This window comes from Pristiophorus japonicus, chromosome 15 (genome assembly GCF_044704955.1).
Source record: "Pristiophorus japonicus isolate sPriJap1 chromosome 15, sPriJap1.hap1, whole genome shotgun sequence".
NCBI lineage: Eukaryota > Metazoa > Chordata > Chondrichthyes > Pristiophoridae > Pristiophorus > Pristiophorus japonicus.
Window position 1 is genome coordinate 54,227,854 of NC_091991.1, and position 20,154 is coordinate 54,248,007.

The 20,154-nt window shown below is 48.3% G+C and overlaps 1 protein-coding gene across 1 annotated transcript in view; it reads right to left on the minus strand.

Annotated features, from left to right (window-relative positions):
* LOC139280760 (synapsin-3-like) overlaps positions 1-20,154 on the minus strand; it is a 291,283-nt gene that overhangs the window by 134,912 nt on the left and 136,217 nt on the right. The window lies entirely within an intron of this gene.

Here is a 20,154-nt window from a genome sequence, read left to right on the forward strand (position 1 = left end):
TCATGAACCTCTGAAAAATGCACAATCCTGCAACTTGACTTCATCAACTATGTGTGCGTTTGGACCATTGTTAAATCCATCGATGTCTTGGGCAACCGCCTAAAAGAGGCACTTGGACCCTTGCATATGTAAATTAGGGACCGAATGTTTGTTGAGGGGCCCACTTTGTAAAATGTGTTTACGATGAGCGGAGCAGGTGCCGGGTCTGCCTCACTCAGTAGCCCCTTTGTGGAGCCAGGAGGAGCAGGGGTGTTCCTTCAACTCCACAGTTGTGGTTATCGCCCCCTCCCAGGACTTACCTTTGGACCGCTCCTGGCGTGGCAAACGGCCCAACATTCATCATTTACAATGTGCAAGCTGCCTGTGAAGAAAGAAAAAGGAAGAAAAACTTGCAATTATACAGCACTTTCCACAAGCTCGAGACATCTCAAAGTGCTTTTTCGCCAATGAAGTACTTTTGAAGTGTGGTCATTGTTGTGATGTGGGAAATGTGGCAGACAATTTGCACATAGCAAATGCCCACAAAAACAGCACTATGATAATGAACAGTTTTGCGTCTGCCTGCAGCCTGCTGGTTGAGCCTGGCTCCAAAAATGGGCCCCGTCAAATTTCTACCCTAGAATGTTAAAATGGAGGGGGGTCGTTAGACATTCTTTTAATGACCAACTGATATGGCAAATCATAATGGCCTGGAAATTCAAAGAGATTGCGCTGGCCATTAAGGCCCATTTGGCAAAAAAATGTCGGCTGTCTCACTTCTGTCTACCTCCAGTGCAGGACATGGCAGCCACCATTTTGGTAAGGGCCATAGTGGCAGTGCTGGCCCCTGAAATGTAAATGAGCAGAGCATGACATTAAAACCAACTTGATGCCACATATGCAAACTTCGATCTTTTTGCTCTGTTTCATACCGGGTCCTAAGCATACTCAGAAAAGTGTGCGTGAAGCAGCCCTGCAGAGACACGATCAGCACTTATTAAAGGGACACACATATCTTTCAGGTAAGTTTGGATTTAAACTTTTGAACTTTAAAAAAATATTTTATTGAAGTATTGCAACAGATGTTAAACATTTTTAAAGTGCACAGGGAATGCATGCTTGCAAGGTAAAGGAAGGCCTCTGAACAGTCTGAAAATGCTGGAAATACTCAATAGGTCAGGCAGCACCCATGGAGAGATGCGTGGCGTCTCAGGTCGAGATGCTGTCTGACCTGCTACATACTTCCAGCATTTTCTGCTTTTATTTCAGAGTTACAGCTCAGCCGTGGGAAGTGGAAGACGCAGAACAGGAAGATGCAGAAGAGGAGGAAGGAAGCAACCCAGACAGCCTCTTTCTGGCCAGGATATCCAGGATGGCATCATCCGCTTGCGGTTCCAGTGACCACAACCCCAATTCCCCTTTCAACCTTAGTCCCACACCTTATCTTCCTTCTGTTACTGACCATCACAGCCTCCTCTTGGCCACGATGCTGAAATAAAAGCCACCACAAAGCAAACTTTCCAATACAACTTTATACATCTATCCATCCAATATGACATCAAGAAAGCAACTCATCGCCCTTACGCATTCTCTGAGTGACTGTCTTGTGTGTGCCCTTGTCTATTCTACCGATGCCAGGCAGTGCTACCCCAGTGGTTGCAGCATGGCTGGTGGAAGGCTGCTGACTTTCGGTAGGGGTCACTGCAAATGACGTTTCAGGACGACCTTGAGGAGCTGGTGGTTGGGAGTGTGAAATTGAGTGACAGTGTTTCTTCTTCTTCACTCTCCTCGCCCTCTTCTTGGTCAACCACTGACTGGGCAGGCTGGATTTCTTGGGTGTGTGAAATGAGGAAGGCAGAAGGGTGGAGTTGTGGTAAGGGGACAGTAGGAAAGCAAGAGCTGCATGCTTACATCATGTGCACCTTGTAAATCAGAAGATATTGTGGGACGAGGGGGAAATGGAATGTGAGAAAGTAAATATTCAAAGTTTGCCAGTGCACATCATAGTTTGTACAAAGATACTTAATCATCATCATCATAGGCAGTCCCTCGAAACGAGGATGACTTGCTTCCACGCCAACAAAGGATGAGTTCACAGGTGTTTCAATGAAGGATCTGAACGACATCCTCAAGAATGGAAAATGCCTGTGTGTGGTGGCCGTTGCACACCAGCCACCACACGGGCTTGACAGAGCTAGGTCTTGGTCCAGTGGCAAGGATTATCCAAGACGACTGGAGACCAGCTCTGCTGCACAGACCTAGTGCGCACACATATCACAGTGTGGGCTGGCCAGTGCTGCCCCTGGGCCCCTGGCCCCGAACTCACACCTCCCCTTGGCCCCGATCACATCCCCCCCCCCAGTCTCTCGCCATTCCTTCGCCCCGACCTCGCCGCTCCTGCTGTATCTGCCCACGCTCCAATCACCGACCTGGACCTTGATGACATCACTGTTCGCTGCCGTTGCCCTCCTGCATCAGCTCGCGCTGTTCCCTGAAATGGTATGCCTCCACGCTGCTCCCCGAGGCAGCTCACCGCTCCTTTTATGGCCCGACCTGCCGCTGGTGTTCTCACGCAGATCGGGGCCTCCACGTTGCGGTTATAACATTGACATTTAATACAACATTGTTCTTGGAGAATGCAAGATCTGTAAAAACAGCCAGAAACACTGTAGTCAGCCCACCAGGCAAGCTGGCTTATTCCATCAGTTCCCAAATCCACTCCATCTAGTCCAGTTTGACATCCTTCACGGCTCTCTTGACGCAAGAGTCGGGGCAGATAGTATCATGACCTCAAGAAACTTCATGATCTCAGACTAGTGGTCACAGTCAGTGAATGCACCTTCAAAAGCATCATCTACCAGCTGCACCACTAGCCTCACAGACTGTTCATTGTACGACACCTACCCCTCCCCACCCCCACCCCCACACCCTATCACTGATCTATGAACAATCTGTACCAAACAAGGCACACCTCCTATTCCTAGCTTCACCTCACCCCCTTGGAGAAGACGGTGCTGGCCTTTCTTGGTAGGGGCATGGCTGAGCCTTTGCCCAGCAGCGGGACTGAAAGGACACAAGATGCTGGTATCCTTATACGTTGTCTACCTTCTCACATCCCTGGAGCAATGGAGCCAGGTCGCAGGGGCGACACTGTTGGCAGTGAGAGCCTCGGAGATCTGGTCCTCTATCTTTCTTTCTGGAGGCCAACTGACCCCTGTGCGGAGAGTCCTTTCTTGCAGTGTTGATCCCCTGCACAAAGCTAGAGTGCTGCGTGTGAGACCCACGGTGCCTCTTCCCTGGCTTGATGAGCCATGTGTTTTAGTGCTAAAACACTTTTGCCATTTTTTTACATCCGGAAGGCAGTTCAGCTTTAAGAGCTGAAGACTGCCATTTGGGATTATTTTTCTCCAGAAGGCTCTAAGAGCTAAAGATTGCCTCTTTTTAAATGATTTTTTAGATTTTAGAAGGCAGTTCCCCTTTAAGGGACCGACACTGCTTTCTAAAATGACAGCCCTGCTTTAAGACAATGCTGCTCTTGGTCCAAGGATGCTACGGCCACGTGACATTGGGCCTCCTGTTGAGAGTACTGCCAGAAAACCAGTCTTGCACAGTAGGTTAAGCATTGCGCTAATTTAAATTAGCAGGCAGTACCAAAATACCAGTGCTGCCTGTGCTATTATTTCGGGCAGCCTTTAACTTTGGCCCGCTGTGGCACCAGCAGGTTTCCGGCCTACTTCAATTTCTAGGCCAATGTATTTATTATCTTGCATTGTACTAATTAAAATAAGTGATTCCGATCACAACTGCCGCTCTATAATGTTCATTGTGAGTGAAATGAAGCTGTTTAATGATTCGTATCTGGCCTCAGATTCCCAGCTCTTTTATTGTCCACTTTGAAAAGATTGAAGAATCGCTCACAGAGGTATGTGTGAAAGATCAGAATATCTGTCTCAGCTCACATGGAGATATTACTGTTACACCCGAGTTACTGTAAAGTCCTGTTCCCTCAGTACAGATTTACACGAGGCATGTAGTGAAGTCAAGGTCATTCTGGACCTGCACCTTTATTTCACAGCTCTGGAATGCTGCACTTGCCTGAGACCTGTCCTTATATACCTCTCTCTTGCAAGTGCACCCCTGGTGGTAAGGTATGCTGGTGGCTACAGGTCATATCTTATTGCAGTCATGTATAGCATGTTAGGATACAGTTATATATAATAGAAACATAGAAAATAGGTGCAGGAGTAGGCCACTCAGCCCTTCTAGCCTGCACCGCCATTCAATGAGTTCATGGCTGAACATGCAACTTCAGTACCCCATTCCTGCTTTCTCGCCATACCCCTTGATCCCCCTAGTAGTAAGGACTTCATCTAACTCCTTTTTGAATATATTTAGTGAATTGGCCTCAACCACTTTCTGTGGCAGAGAATTCCACAGGTTCACCACTCTCTGGGTGAAGAAGTTTCTCCTCATCTCGGTCCTAAATGGCTTACCCCTTATCCTTAGACTGTGACCCCTGGTTCTGGACTTGCCCAACATTGGGAACATTCTTCCTGCATCTAACCTGTCTAAACCCATCAGAATTTTAAATGTTTCTATGAGGTCCCCTCTCATTCTTCTGAACTCCAGTGAATACAAGCCCAGTTGATCCAGTCTTTCTTGATAGGTCAGTCCCGCCATCCCGCGAATCAGTCTGGTGAATCTTCGCTGCACTCCCTCAATAGCAAGAATGTCCTTCCTCAGGTTAGGAGACCAAAACTGTACACAATACTCCAGGTGTGGCCTCACCAAGGCCCTGTACAACTGTAGTAACACCTCCCTGCCCCTGTACTCAAATCTCCTCGCTATGAAGGCCAACATGCCATTTGCTTTCTTAACCGCCTGCTGTACCTGCATGCCAACCTTCAATGACTGATGTACCATGACACCCAGGTTTCGTTGCACCTCCCCTTTTCCTAATCTGTCACCATTCAGATAATAGTCTGTCTCTCTGTTTTTACCACCAAAGTGGATAACCTCACATTTATCCACATTATACTTCATCTGCCATGCATTTGCCCACTCACCTAACCTATCCAAGTCGCTCTGCAGCCTCATAGCATCCTCCTCGCAGCTCACACTGCCACCCAACTTAGTGTCATCCGCAAATTTGGAGATACTACATTTAATCCCCTCGTCTAAATCATTAATGTACAGTGTAAACAGCTGGGGCCCCAGCACAGAACCTTGCGGTACCCCACTAGTCACTGCCTGCCATTCTGAAAAGTCTCCATTTACTCCGACTCTTTGCTTCCTGTCTGCCAACCAGTTCTCAATCCATGTCAGCACGCTACCCCCAATCCCATGTGCTTTAACTTTGCACATTAATCTCTTGAGTGGGACCTTGTCGAAAGCCTTCTGAAAGTCCAAGTATACCACATCAACTGATTCTCCCTTGTCCACTCTACTGGAAACATCCTCAAAAAATTCCAGAAGATTTGTCAAGCATGATTTCCCTTTCACAAATCCATGCTGACTTGGACCTATCATGTCACCTCTTTCCAAATGCGCTGCTATGACAATAATGTAAGATACATGACATCACCCTCCCCCAAGGTCTTACTGTCTTTATAGGTTCAGTCTCTCAGGTGGTCTACGCTCTCGCGTGAAGCGTCTGAGTTGTGGTTCAGTTCTTTGCCTTGGTGTCTGTTTTTCTTTGGGTGTGGTTGCTGGTATCTCGCCTGGGCTGTCTGTTTCGATTGGTGTGATTGTTGTTGACTCACCTGGGCTGTCTGTTGGGATTGCCCTTTCCTCAGGTTGTTCCCTCTGTCTGTCCACCAGGTGTGGTGCGAGTTCCACATTGTAGTGTGCCTCTGGTTCCGCAGTGTTGTTGGTAAATCTGCTTTTGACTTGGTCTACATGCCTCCGGCAGGTTTTGCCATTGTCCATTTGTACTACCAGTAGCCTGTTTCCTTCCTTGCCCGTTACTGTCCCTGCAAGCCATTTGGGACCCCTGCCATAGTTTAGTACAAACACTTTGTCCCCTATCTCATTCCATTTCCCCCTCGAATTTCTGACATGGTACTCAGTCAGCTTACGGCGCTTTGCCTCAACGATTTCGTACATGTCTGGGAGGATTAATGAGAGCCTTGTTTTTAAAGTCCTTTTCATCAACAGTTGCGCGGGGGGGGATCCCAGTCAATGAGTGAGGACGAGATCTGTATGCCAGCAGCAGTCGCGACAGGCGACCCTTCTGCGTTGGACCTTGGATTTTAAGCATGCCTTTTATATTGATTTGCACTGCTCTCTCCACCTGGCCGTTGGAGGCCGGCTTGAACGGTGCCGTCTAGACGTGATTTATGCCGTGGTCAATGATAAAGTCTTGGAATTCTGCGCTGGTGAAGCACGGACCATCGTCACTGACCAATATGTCAGGGATTCCGTGCGTTGCAAGATGGTTGCGAGGTTCTCCACAGTGGTGGAGGTTGTGCTCGAGTTTAAAATGGTGCATTCGATCCACTTTGAAAATGCATCTACAACTACGAGGAACATTTTGCCCATGAATGGGCCCGCATAGTCTACGTGCACCCGCGACCACGGTTTGGTAGGCCAGGGCCAGGGGCTCAGTGGAGCCTCCCTGGAGGCATTGCTGAGTTGGGCAAAAATGGTGCACCTTCGGACGCAGAGCTCCAAGTCCGCGTCAATACCAGGCCACCAGACGTGGGATCTGGCTATGGCCTTCATGAGAATGATCCCCGGGTGCTCGCAGTGGAGCTCCCGGACAAATGCCTCTCTGCCTTGCAGAGGCATGACTACTCAGCTGCCCCACATCAGGCAGTCTGCTTGTAGTGATAGCTCATGCATGCGCCTGTGAAAGGGTTTTAATTCCTTGGGGCAGGCATCGCGAGCCTCTGCCCAGTCACCGGTTAGGACACATCTTTTTACTAAGGATAACGTGGGGTCGCTGGCCGTCCAGGCTCTGATTTGGCGAGCCGTCATGGGCGAACCTGTGGACTCAAAGGCATTGATTGCCATGACTATCTCAGTCCTGTTCGTCAGACCCTTCTGTGGTCGCCAGGGGTAGCCTGCTGAGCGCGTCGGCACAGTTGTCTGTGCCTGGTCTGTGCCTTATGGTATAGTCGGAGGACGCCAGCATGAGTGCCCACTGTTGAATTTGCGCCGAGGCGTTGGCGTTTATTGCCTTGCTCTCAGATCGGAGGGACGTGAGGGGCTTGTGGTCGGTTTCTAACGTGAACTTGGCCCCGAAAAGGTATTGTTGCATCTTTTTGACACCATACACGCACGCGAGCGCCTCCTTCTCTACCATTCCGTACCCGCGCTCCGCCCACGAAAGTGACCTGGAGGCATAGGCTATGGGTTGTAATTTGCCCGCACTATTGACATGTTGCAAAACGCACCCGACCCCATACGCTGACGCATCGCATGTGAGAACTAGCTTTTTACCTGGGTCAAAGAAAGTCAAAACACTGTTGGAACACAGAAGGTTGCGTGCCTTATTGAAGGCGCGTTCCTGGGCGTCCCCCCAAAACCAATCGCACCCCTTTCTGAGTGGCACGTGGAGAGGCTCCAGCAGCGTGCTTAAGTTCTGCATAAAGTTCCCAAAGTAATTGAGTAGCCAGAGAAAAGCGTGCAGTTCTGAGACATTCCGGGGCCTGGGTGCCAGGCGAATTGCTTCTGTTTTGGACTCTGTTGGGCGGATTCCATCAGCGGCAATCCTTCTGCCCAAAAATTCAATCCCGGGTGCGAGAAACAGGCACTTGGATTTCTTGACTCGCAGGCCTACCCGATCCAACCGCTTTAGTACTTCCTCCAAATTACGGAGATGGGAGTCGGTGTCCCTGCCCGTGATAAGTATGTCGTCTTGAAATACAACCGTCCCCGGGATGGACTTGAGCAGACTCTCCATGTTGCGCTGGAATATGGCAGCTGCCGACCTGATCCCGAATGAGCATCGATTGTACATGAAAAGGCCTCGATGTGTATTGATGGTGGCGAGTAGCTTGGATGCCTCGGTCAATTCTTGTGCCATATACGCAGATGTGAGGTCTAGTTTTGAGAAAAGTTTACCTCCAGCCAATGTGGCAAATAAGTCCTCCGCTCTGGGCAGCGGGTACTGGTCCTGCACGGAGACTCTGTTTATGGTAGATTTGTAGTCCCCACAGATTCGTACGGATCCATCAGGCTTCATGACTGGGACCATGGGACTTGCCCAGTCGCTAAATTCCACAGGTGATATAATGTCTTCCCGCAGAAGTCTGTCTAGTTCATGTTCAATCTTTTCCCTCATCACATAGGGTACAGCTCTGGCCTTGTGATGGACCAGTCTAGCATCCTGTGTGATGTAGATTTTGACCCCTTTGAAAGTGCCCACACCTGGCTGAAAGAGATGTTATAACTGTTGAGCAGGAGGTCCGTTCCTCAAATGACATGGCATGGACATCATCCCTTTTCCAGTTTAGTTTTGCCAGCCAGCTTCTCCCCAGCAGTGCTGGGGGGTCTCCGGGGACAATCCACAGGGGAAGTCGGTTCACTGTCCCTTTGTGTGTGACAGAGAGCATGGCGCTGCCGAGGACTGGTACGATTTCTTTGGTATAGGTCCTTAGTTTGGTGTCGACCCGTGAGAGTTTTGGTCTGTCTCTTTTATGCGGCCACAGTTGTTCAAATTGTTGAGCGCCCATGAGAGATTGACTCGTTCCTGTATCCAGGTCCATGTTGACAGGTATCCCGTTGAGTAGGATCCTCATCATTATAGAAGGCGTCCTGTTGTAGGAGCAGCGGCCATTGATCGTGTTGACCCGCTGTACACCGGTGTCCCGGGTACTGTCCCCACCATCTTCTGGTCCGCTTTCCAACCCATCCGATTCGTATACCAGCCGAGCTGCCATTTTTTTGCACTTGCGAGCCAAATGCCCTGTATATTCACAGTTCCTGCAAACAGCCTGCTGAAATCGACATCCCCTTGGCAAGTGCCCACCCCCACACCTCCAGCACAGACCTGTTCCATTGTTCAAAGTGTTCCCAAAGAATGAGCTGCATCTGGCTGATCTCTCTTGAGCTTCTCTCAGTTTGAAGTTGATTGCTCGCATTGTGGGTTGATGAGGTGGGAACGGCCGTTCATGTGGCCCTTGATGGCTTCTGGCGCCACTGCCTGCTGTCGAGAGCCTGTTTTCCCAGTTTTGTCTGTGTGTGGGGGTAGCAGCTTGTTTAGTACTGTGAACTTCTCGTTAGTTGTCGTACCTGCATTGTAAATCAACCTCGTTTCTTCTTCCCCTACCAAGAATGTCTGTGCAACCAGTGCTGTTGCCTCTAAGGTCAGGTTCTTGGTCTCTATGAGCTTTCGGAATATGCCTGCGTGGCCTATTCCTTCAATGAAAAAGTCTCTTAGCATTTCTCTCCTCAGTTCATCGGAGAACTCACATAAACTAGCCAACCTCCGAAGTTCCGCCACAAAGTAGTGTATGTTCTGGCCCACACAGCGTCTGTAGTTGTAGAACCTGTGTCTGGCCATGTGTAGGCTGCTCGCTGGCTTCAGGTGGTCTCTTACCAGTGTGCTCAATTCTTCAAACGACTTGCTTGCTGGTTTTTCGGGTGCCAACAGATCCTTCATTAAAGCGTATGTTTTCGAGCCACAGCTGGTCAAGAGATGGGCTCTTCTCTTGTCTGCCTTATCGTCGCCTAACCAGTCTTTGGTTACAAAGCTTTGCTGGAGCCTTTCTATAAAGTCCTCCCAATTGTCTCCCGCATTGTACTTTTCATCTGATCCATTGTTCGCCATTCTGTGGATTCTGTAATCCCGTAACTTGTCGCCACTGTAAAGTCCTGTCCCCTCAGTACAGATTCACACGAGGCATGTAGTGAAGTCAAGGTCACTCTGGACCTGCACATTTATTTCACAGCTCTGGAATGCTGCACTTGCCTGAGACCTGTCCTTATATACCTGTCTCTTGCAAGTGCACCCCTGGTGGTAAGGTATGCTGGTGGTTACAGGTCATATCTTATTACAGTCATGTATAGCATGTTAGGATACAGTTATATATAATTATGTAAGATACATGACAGTTACACTAACATTTAATTAGATATCGAGCATTATGGGCACACCCCTAAACTCAGACCACTTACAGGAGTGACTAGTGATAGTGTACATGAGAGAATAGCTAAGGCAAGATCTTAAACTTTGAACAACCACTTAAATGATGCTGAGTGTTCTCTTAATTTATTTTTTACTGTTTAGTAAATGTCATGATGGCAATATCATTTTGTCTAGGCTTCTCTTGGAGCATTTACCAAATTGGCATGTACAGGAAAATGAAAGAGCAAAAATACAGGGACAAAAACTCAATGTTGAAAGGAAGATTCTCACCCTCATCTGAACGAAAAACAGTGTTCAACAATTGTTTTGGTTTACCGGCATGCTCCGTATATTGTGTGTCAAAAAACTTTTGCAACACCGTGAAATGTGTTGGTTACAATGGTTCCTGAGACTGGAATGCGGCTGGGCTGTAATCAGTTCAATACTTTAGCATTCCTTTTGTTAGCAAATGGCATGAGCAGGGCAAGCTGATCCAATAATTTCACCACATTAACAGAATAGGGGGAGGGAAGAGCAGACTGCAAGCACATTGCCCCAATCTCCAGCCAAAACCTTTCAAACTGCCCAATCCCCTGCCAAAATCTGTGTAAGTACACTGCCCCAATCAACATCCAACTTCACAAAAATATTGTCCGAATCGCCAACCAAGCACAGTACCCCAATCCCCAGATAACTCTGTTGAAGCATTGTACCCCAATGAACAGCCACTCTGTGCAAGCCAAACACGATAATCCCCAACCAATTCAAAGCAAACTACAATTAAATGGTTTGGATAGAATCCATGAACAAGTAAATTGCAGAGTGTCTGTGGACGGAATGAGCTTTATCAGTACGCAAAGACTTGGGATAAAGTCACTGGTACATGAATTTGAGGATGAACTCAATTCTAGCTTGACTGTTCCCAAACCTCCTGTGTAACATGCTTCCAACATATGGTTCTTCATTTACTACACTGTTGGCTCTCTGCTATAATCCCCATGCTTTCTGGTATCCTGTATGTAAAAGACTCCTGTACATGTGTTGCATTTTTTTTTATGTTGCAGAAAAACCTGAGGTGAACATACAGAAAACGGAGATAAGAAAGAGTAAGCGTGACATTGAAAGAGTCAGAGAGGGAGTGAGTGAGACAGCGATAGAATAAAAGTAGTGGGGCCGAAATTACCCCTTTTTTTAAAAAAAGAGCTGTGACCACCTCAAAGAGGCACCCACTGGGCGTAATGACTCTTCACCTAGTCGTTGCGGAGTAAAGACCTTTTTTGAAATTGCCCTACCTGGGTTTTCCAGCGGTAATTGCTACCGCTCCGACCGTGCTCTCGCCCCGTCGGGTGCGCAGACCCCACACTGGCAGCGACCCCTTTTCCACCCCGCATGGGAATGGCCCCGTGGGAGCGGCATCGCCGCCGGTCAGTGCCACTGGCAACTTTCCCCTGTGGGAAGCCGTGTGCCTGGGCAGCACGTCTGCCCTTAAAGGGGAGGGCGCACTGCTGCGGATGGCATCTAATTTTATTTGTCGGCCGACGGCCAGGTCGGGCCGGCAATGATGCCCACGGGTTGAGCCGGGTTGCCAATAGGCAGCCCGACACCCCACTTGGGTGCCAGGTCGCTGGCCCGTCGAAACCCTCCCTGGTGGCTCAGTAGACCTAACTTAAAAGAATGCAGAGTTCACAGCGGCCCTCCCCTTTAACTGAAGGAGAGGCGCGTTGTGTCGAGTTAGCAGCGATGTGCTGACATCATCCCAAAGGTCACTTCCGCGCCTCACCCACCCGGAACACCGCCCCGCTTGGAAAAAATTTCCAAGTGCTGAATTTGGCCGGACTCTCCACGCCTTGGATTGGGGCGGAGAAAAACTTCAAAGGTCAGTTGGGGCGGGGCTCAATCTCGGCCCCAGTGTGTTCTGAATCAAACAGATGCAGTGTGCTATCAGTCTGACAGTAATGGTATGTGGGTTGAGAAGACATTAAAGGATTGGAGCCTTCCTGCAGCAAAGTCAGCTGCATCACCACATTGTTTTTTTCTGGAGCCTGCCATTTGAAATGTGCATCTTTTGTTTGCTTCAAACTCAGTTGTGCAATCGATGTTGCTAGTCTGAGAATACAGGGAGTGTATCAAGGTCCCGTCCCAATGCCTGGAGCTGAACTGTATGAATTGTTATTTATCTGAAATCCCACTCATAGATATTGCACAGTGCTAGTTTTTTGAGTTGTTTTGTCTGTTTTGCCATCATGGTTGAGAGAAATATTATCAAACATAAACAAGGTCAAGTAGACACATTCTGAAGTCAATACAATTCAGAAAATATGTTCTCACAGAATGGCTTAATGTGGGAGACATCTGAGTAAGACGCTGACTGTAAAACAACAAGACATTCATTGTTGTATATCAAGAGGATCTGTGTTTGACGGAGAGGCTCACTGTCGCTGAATGCAGAGATTTGCATGTACCCATCCTCTAGTTTGGGGAATGCTCTGCCTTTACATTCCTGTGAAGTGAAACACAATCCAGCTGCAAACACTCGCAAGTCACATTGTTCTCCCTCCTTACTACCAAGCCCCACCCAAGTATTTTATTTTGTCTCTTCTCCTGAAACCAAAATTCACACAGCGGTACAGTTCGAAAGGTGCTTGCATACCATTGCCAGCAGTGGTCACTAACTAATGCTCAGGAGAGCCGGCCCTATCTGATTTCTCCCCTCGCTTAGTCCAGAGACATTGGCTTACGAGATTTAGGGGGAGGCAGAGAGGGATCGGGAACCCAGGTATCCCGGGAATGCAGAGGTTCTGCCGAATTTAACGACAGGACCGCTATCATTTTTCTTTTACTGTTTCCGTCCGGCAGCTGGCCAGATTGATAGCCTGGCTGGCGACCAGGCGGGACAGTCAGCGGAGGAATGCCGTAGTTGGGGACTGGAGTCGGGGAAAGATCAGGGATTAGAGGGAATGGGAGTATTGGACCACCAGTCGGGAAGGAAGGGGAACCGGAAAAATCACGGGGCAGAAAGAGGGGTGTGGGTTGCAGGTTTGGAGTGGGGGAGTTTGCCGATCGCGGTAGAAGATTTGCTTGAGTGGCTGGGAGGAGCACTCCTGTTCCTCCTGACTCACAATCAGTGTTATAAAAAAACATGTACCTGCTACTCCCGTCTCCATGTAGCTGCCGGGTTTCCTGCGCCCTGGGAAACCCGTCCAGCCAGCGCTAAATTTAAATCAGGCTCCCAAATGCACTGTGGGAGTCTGCTTTAAATATTATAATGAGGTGCTCCGCTTCTCGAGAGTAGGACACAGATGTGCCGCGCAACCACCGCCATTAAAATGGCGACCATCATGTAAATGCTGGGTTGGGGTCGCTTTACGTGATTTTTCATTTTTAACCCGACCCTCCCTCGTCTGTTGTGGGGGTGTTTAAAATTCTCCCCATTGAGGCTAATTGTAGCACCCAATGCTGCCCCTGCTGAAATCAGCTAATTCAGCACAGGACAGCGGTGCAATCTAATGTTTCTGCTGGGTGCGTGGTTCAATGCCACACCATGAGCAACATTGATTCATTAAACCTGCATGGCAACTTGCAGTATCTGAATTTCCAGAAAGCCGCAGCAGATTGTGGTTCCTAACTTCACTCTGCACAGAAACCTATTTTTATAAATATTTAGCAGAGATTCTCCTGGAAAGACATTAGACCTGTGGAAAGGCTACATTGAAGGTTTGCTACAAGGATACTGGGAATTAAAAATTATGAAAAAAGGCGTTGAAAATTAGAGATAATCATTGGAAGAGAGAATGTTAAAGGTGTTCTATTAAAAGTCATCAGCATTCTGAAAGATTATGAGGGAACAAATAGCGAGAGATTGTTTCCACTGGTTGGCAGATTGGTAAATGAGAGTGGGCATAAACAGGATTATCACTAGATGAATGAAGTGGTGGGGGGGGCAGTTAAAATAACTTTTTTCATACAGAGGGTGACTAAAACATGTCTGGGCTGGTTGTTCGGCTTGTTGCTATCGCTGTTTGCGCCCCGGAGGGGCAGCAATGGTGGTGGCGGTGAGCCCTGCTGGACGCGGACAATTACCGCCAGGAAGAGGCGAATCGGTGTGCAACATCCCTTGTTGTGACACCAGTTCAATTTTGGCTCCCGCCCAACCCATAGGACTGCGTAGAGCGTCCAGCTGGGACTGCCTGTGAAAACGGGCTGCAGTGAGGTAAGTTTGTCGACCTCAGGTAAGTGCGATTATTTTTTTTAATGATTTATGTTGTGGTGGCGTGTGTTATTTATTGGGAATGTTTCGGGTGGGTTTTTTTCAGCGTTTTTCTTGTCCCCAGGCCTCCCTTAGAACACCGAGGCCGGTTCTTTAGCTCGGGATTTTCGCTTGCTCAGCCCAAAGAGAGGTGTGCAATGCCATCATTAACGCCCCAAAATCTTAAAAGCTGGAAATCCAGCCCGGAATTCCAAACCATAAGTGGCTATTGAGGCAGAGACTGTTACATAGAATACATAGGGCTGGATTTTTAGCTTTGTCACCATCCACCGCCTGTTCCACGATGACATGATGCTGACCAATGGATCTACCACAGACCCAATCCACATCCAGACTGGGGTCAAGCAGGGCTGCATCATCGCGCCAATCCTCTTCTTGATCTTCCTTGCTGCAATGCCCCATCTCACATTTATCAAGCTCCCCGCTGGAGTGGAACTAAACTACAGAACCAGTGGGAACCTGTTCAACCATCGTCGTCTCCAGGCAAGATCCAAGACCGTCCCATCCTCTATTATTGAACTGCAGTACGTGGACGACGCTTGCATCTGCGCACATTCAAAGGCTGAACCCTAAGCCATCGTCAACATCTTCACCAAGGTGTACGAAAGCACACCTTACACTAAACATCCGTAAGACAAAGATCCTCCACCAACCTGACCTCGTCACACAGCACTGCACCTCGGTCATCAAAATTTAATGGCGCGGCCATGGACAACGTGGACCATGTTCCATACCTCGAGAGCCTACTATCAGACATCGATGACGAGGTCCAATACCGCCTCCAGTGCACCAGCGCAGCCTTCGGTCGCCTGAGGAAGATAGTGTTCGAAGACTAGGACCTTAAATCTGGCACCAAGCTTATGGTCTACAGGGCTGTAGTGATACCCGCCTTCCTATATGGCTCAGAGATGTGGATCATTTAAAGTGGACACCTCAAAGCACTGGAGAAGTTCCACCAGCTCTGCTTCCGCAAAATCCTGCAAATCCCCTGGGAGGATAGACGCATCAACATCAGTGTTCTCGATCAGGCCAACATCCTCAGCATCGAAGCACTGACCACACACAACCAGCGGGGCACATTTTTCGAATGCCTGCCACGAGACTCCCAAAGCAAGCGCTCTACTCGGAACTCCTGCACGGCAATCAATCCCCAGGTGGGCAGAGGAAACGTTTCAAGGACACCCTCAAAGCCTCTTTGATAAAATGCAACATCCCCACCGACACCTTGGAGTCCGCGGCCAAAGACCGCCCCAAGTGGAGGAGGGTGCTGAGCACCTCGAGTCTCGTCGCCAAGAGCATACAGAAAACAAGTGCAGACAGCGGAAGTGCGGCAAACCAGACCCCCCACCGTCTGCCCCACCTGTGACAGAGACTGTAATTCCCGTATTGGACTATACAGTCACCTGAGAACTTACTTTTAGAGTGGAAGCAAGTCTTCCTCGATTTCAAGGGATTACCTATGATGATTACCGGATATAAAAGTGGTCAGAGGGTCTATTAAAGAGGAGGAACTGAGGGAAATCTTTATTAGTCGGGAAATTGTGTTGGGGAAATTGATGGGATTGAAGGCCGATAAATCCCCAGGGCCTGATGGACTGCATCCCAGAGTACTTAAGGAGGTGGCCTTGGAAATAGCGGATGCATTGACAGTCATTTTCCAACATTCCATTGACTCTGGATCAGTTCCTATCGAGTGGAGGGTAGCCAATGTAACCCCACTTTTTAAAAAAGGAGGGAGAGAGAAAGCAGGGAATTATAGACCGGTCAGCCTGACCTCAGTAGTGGGTAAAATGATGGAATCAATTATTAAGGATGTCATAGCAGCGCATTTGGAAAATGGTGACATGATTGGTCCAAGTCAGCATGGATTTGTAAAAGGGAGATCATGCTTGACAAATCTTCTGGAATTTTTTGAGGATGTTTCCAATAAAGTGGACAAAGGAGTACCAGTTGATGTGGTATATTTGGACTTTCAGAAGGCTTTCGACAAGGTCCCACACAGGAGATTAATGTGCAAAGTTAAAGCACATGGGATTGGGGGTAGTGTGCTGACGTGGATTGAGAACTGGTTGTCAGACAGGAAGCAAAGAGTAGGAGTAAATGGGTACTTTTCGGAATGGCAGGCAGTGACTAGTGGGGTACCGCAGGGTTCTGTGCTGGGGCCCCAGCTGTTTACATTATACATTAATGATTTAGACGAAGGGATTAAATGTAGTATCTCCAAATTTGCGGATGACACTAAGTTGGGTGGCAGTGTGAGCTGCGAGGAGGATGCTATGAGGCTACAGAGTGACTTGGATAGGTTAGGTGAGTGGGCAAATGCGTGGCAGATGAAGTATAATGTGGATAAATGTGAGGTTATCCACTTTGGTGGTAAAAACAGAGAGACAGACTATTATCTGAATGGTGACAGATTAGGAAAAGGGAAGGTGCAACGAGACCTGGGTGTCATGGTACATCAGTCATTGAAGGTTGGCATGCAGGTACAGCAGGCGGTTAAGAAAGCAAATGGCATGTTGGCCTTCATAGCGAGGGGATTTGAGTACAGGGGCAGGGAGGTGTTGCTACAGTTGTACAGGGCCTTGGTGAGGCCACACCTGGAGTATTGTGTACAGTTTTGGTCTCCTAACTTGAGGAAGGACATACTTGCTGTTGAGGGAGTGCAGCGAAGATTCACCAGACTGATTCCCGGGATGGTGGGACTGACCTATCAAGAAAGACTGAATCAACTGGGCTTGTATTCACTGGAGTTCAGAAGAGTGAGAGGGGACCTCATAGAAACGTTTAAAATTCTGACGGGTTTGGACAGGTTGGATGCAGGAAGAATGTTCCCAATGTTGGGGAAGTCCAGAACCAGGGGTCACAGTCTAAGGATAAGGGGTAAGCCATTTAGGACCGAGATAAGGAGAAACTTCTTCACCCAGAGAGTGGTGAACCTGTGGAATTCTCTACCACAGGAAGTAGTTGAGGCCAATTCACTAAATATATTCAAAAGGGAGTTAGATGAAGTCCTTAGTACTCGGGGGATCAAGGGGTATGGCGTGAAAGCAGGAAGTGGGTACTGAAGTTTCATGTTCAGCCATGAACTCGTTGAATGGCGGTGCAGGCTAGAAGGGCTGAATGGCCTGCTCCTGCACCTATTTTCTATGTTTCTATGTTTCTATGATGAGAATACATAGGGCTGGATTTTTGGCTTTGCCGTTTTTGGGGCAAAAGTGGAGGCGGGGCAGGAAAGTTACTGCCCGATTAATGTTTGCGTTGTGTGGAGTAATTTTTGTCATCTGGGTTCTGGGCACAGTGCGAAGGGAGGCACTGTACGACTTTCACAGCGCAAAAATGGGAATCTCAACAACTAAAGTATGGGGTTGGGAGTGCTCCGAGAGGCGCCTAGGGAGGGGGGAGAAAAAAATTCACAAAATCATTGCCAACATCCTTACAACACAAATCGCTACAAAAAAATTAAAAGAATAAAAACTGGAACTTACCTTTTTTGCAGTTTATCTACTTCACCACCACCGGCAGGGCTGGACCGCGGTGTTTTCCCTGACGGTCATCGCGAGGCGCGTTTCAGGGCGTACGGGTCAGGTGCGAGTCCAAACTACTGCTGGTGTCGCAACGAGAGGCGTTGCACACCGGGCACAGCTCTCCCCAGTGGTGCTTCTAAGCGCCGCTGCAAAACCCGACCGGAGGAGCGTGCCCGGACGCAAAAGACCTCACCGCCCCATATTTCGCCGCGGAGGGTCAAAACCCGGAGAAACCCGAACGCAAACGACCCGAAAATCCAGCCCAAAGTGTATACAGCACAGAAACAGGCCATTCAGTCCAACTAGTCTGTGCTGGTGTTTATACCCAACACGAGTCTCCGCCCATTTTATCTGCCTCATCTCAGTCTTTCAGCAAATCTTTCTTTTCTCTTTTCTCTCATGTACTCGTCTAGTTTCCTTTTGCAAGCATCTAAGCTATTTGCCTCAACCACTTCCTGTGGTAACGAGTTCCACATTGTAACCATTCTCTGAGTGAAGAAATTTCTCATTTCCCAATAGATTTATTAGAAACCATCGTGTGTTGATGGCCCCTAATTTTGGAGTCTCCCACAAGTGCTCTCCACATCTACCCTGTCCAAACCATTCATCGTTTTAAGGACCTCGTTCAGCTCACCTCTAAGTCTCTTCTCTTTTTTAAAGAAAAAACCCCCACCCCGATAGCTGTAATCTCTCAGTTCTGGTACCATCCTTGTAAATCTTTTTTGCACTCCCTCCAGTGCTTCTATGTCCTTTTTATAGTATGGAGACCAGAACCGTGCACAGTACTCCAAGTAATAGACTTCAAGAGGACATATCATTGAAAATTGAATTAGGTAAGAAATTGTAAAAGGAAGAATATAAACAGATATGGGGATAGGGCAGGGGAACGAGATTGGAGTAGATAGTTCGAGCTGAAGTTCTACCATCAGCACAGAGGCAATGAGCCAGTTGGTCTCCTTCCGTGCTGCAACTGCTGGAAAGTTGATGCAAAGAGAGACTGGGTGATCCGGCTCTTAGTGGATTACCATTTCATTTCTGGAGTATAGTTTCAAATCCGGTCCATGGTATTTTGATGAAGGTTTCCTCTATCTGATATTGGTAAGGATCCTTAGAGCAATGAGTTGGCCAGTCCCTGCCCAGCTTCCAGTGTGCATGGGCCCTGTAGAGGATATTCACATTATAGAGTTAATTACACGGCTAAATTCCTGCAAGTTATATTGATACATTGTGTGAGACAACACTGGGCCTCTCCTAACAGAAGTGCTGAGCAGACAATATAATAAAGACAAAAATATGACTGATAATTATGTCTCAAGGATTTAACCTTATCAGTAATAGTATGCCCTCCTACCAATAATCTCAATGCAAGTACTTGGAAAAATAATTGAGAGAGATAACTTTAATCTGACTCTCAGAAATTCAGGAAATGAACAGTTTAACTACATCTAAAATAATGGTTGTTCAGCAGTCAATACGCATTAAAACCCCAGTTACACATCTTTCAACAAGGCTTAACCTTTTATGGGATGTTTAACACTGATATTAACGCAGAAAAGCTTAAGTTTTTGTCAGTTCAGTGCTTACACTGATTGCCGGCTATGGGGAGTTTCACAGTGCAGCCTGTGTTGGAGCAGTGAATGACTGACCGCAACTTCAGGATTTCTGTGTTTCTGAACATGTGCTTAATCCTGAAGTTACAGTCAGTTTCAGTGCAATAATGACAGCGAACTCTGACAGTTTTGTCGTAATTACCACCGCAAAATTCGGGCCTTTATGTCCACAGGACGTTCAAAGCTTTACAACCAATGCATTAACTTTCAGGTGCAGCAAATTTCTGGGAAGCTCAGGTGGGAAACTGAATAACATAACGGAATGACTGCTGCCCACGACCAGAAGCTGCGCAGAAGCGTACTGCAACAACCGGAAGCATGATGTTTCTGCATTTATAAAAACGAGCATGCTAACGAGCCCTCTCCCACACCCCAACCCCACCCCGCAATGCCTGGCCTTCTGCGGTCCTCCCCCTAGCATTGCCCTCCGCCCCCAGCCCACCCCACCCCGCAGTGCCTGACCTCTGACCTTCCGTGGTCCTCCCCCTCACCCCGCAGTGTCTGACCTCTGACCTTCCGTGGTCCTCCCTCTCCCCCACCCCGCAGTGCCTGGCCTCCACGGTGGAGCCGCTGGATTTTCATCCCTCTCCATTTGGCGAGCTGCTCGAAATGTGCAAGCAGCTTGCTGATTGTGTGGAAGTGATACCTGACCACAGATATTGGTTAGGCCTCTCGCTGCAATCAATGGGTGCATGCAGCAGG